General features: G+C 42.6%; 1 pseudogene across 1 annotated transcript in view; it reads right to left on the bottom strand.

The window, feature by feature from the left end:
• Positions 1-344: 344 nt before the first annotated feature.
• Positions 345-805, bottom strand: part of LOC101579885 — a 13735-nt pseudogene continuing 13274 nt past the window's right edge. Inside the window, exon 2 of the transcript XR_002817766.1 lies at positions 345-781. The product of XR_002817766.1 is annotated as a 39S ribosomal protein L30, mitochondrial pseudogene (transcript). The remainder of the gene's footprint in view (positions 782-805) is intronic.

Here is an 805-nt window from a genome sequence, read left to right as displayed (position 1 = left end):
TGCAGAGCAATCTACGGCCAGATTGCTACTTTTTCCACATTTTTTCTTTCTTTATAGTTTGGAGCAGGGTGCATGAGGCTAGGGGAGGAGGGGCTGGGTTCAGTGAGCTTCAAGACCTCTCCAAGCTCTTAATTTGTTGTTTCTGTGACTGAAAGCAGAAATATTTCTTTCTTTCTTTTTTTTAAACTCTTTTATTTTATTTTTTGACAGAGTCATGCTATGTAGTTCAGGCTGGCTTTGAACTCATGGGGATCCTTTTGTGTCAGCCTCCAATGTGCTGGGATTACAGGTGTGTACCATGCTGCATTTGTTATTAGGCTGGTCTTGAACTATGTAGCCTGGGTCTATCCTTGAACTTGCAAGGATTCTTCTGCCTTCATCCCCTGAGTGCTGGGCTTACAGGTGTCCACAGGCTTCATTTGCCACTGCACTACTAACTCCCCAGTACTCTTGAGGCATGTGTTAGCCATGTTCTCTTCTGTGGGAAGTCCTTGAGGCAGCTTCAGAGGCTGGATTCTTATGAGATGCTTAACCACTTTCAGCTTTGCATTTACTGAAGGGATGTTCTTATGAACTTGAGGAGTGTGTGCTTTTTCTAATCCGAGCATCTTGATTACATCTTTTTCCCAATATGGTCGTCTTATTGTACTTTTTATTCTGGTAACAACATGTAGTTTATGAGGGTGCTGTGGATCCCCACCATACTTTTCATGATCTTCAGGTGAAGGCTGAAACACTTTATCTGGAATTCTTGATTTGGTAACTTTGTGACGAATCCAATCTGTACCCATGAGAGATTCCACAC

This window comes from Octodon degus, unplaced genomic scaffold (genome assembly GCF_000260255.1).
Source record: "Octodon degus isolate 3935 unplaced genomic scaffold, OctDeg1.0 scaffold00116, whole genome shotgun sequence".
Taxonomy (NCBI): Eukaryota; Metazoa; Chordata; class Mammalia; order Rodentia; family Octodontidae; genus Octodon; species Octodon degus.
This window is presented reverse-complemented; position numbering and strand designations above follow the sequence as displayed.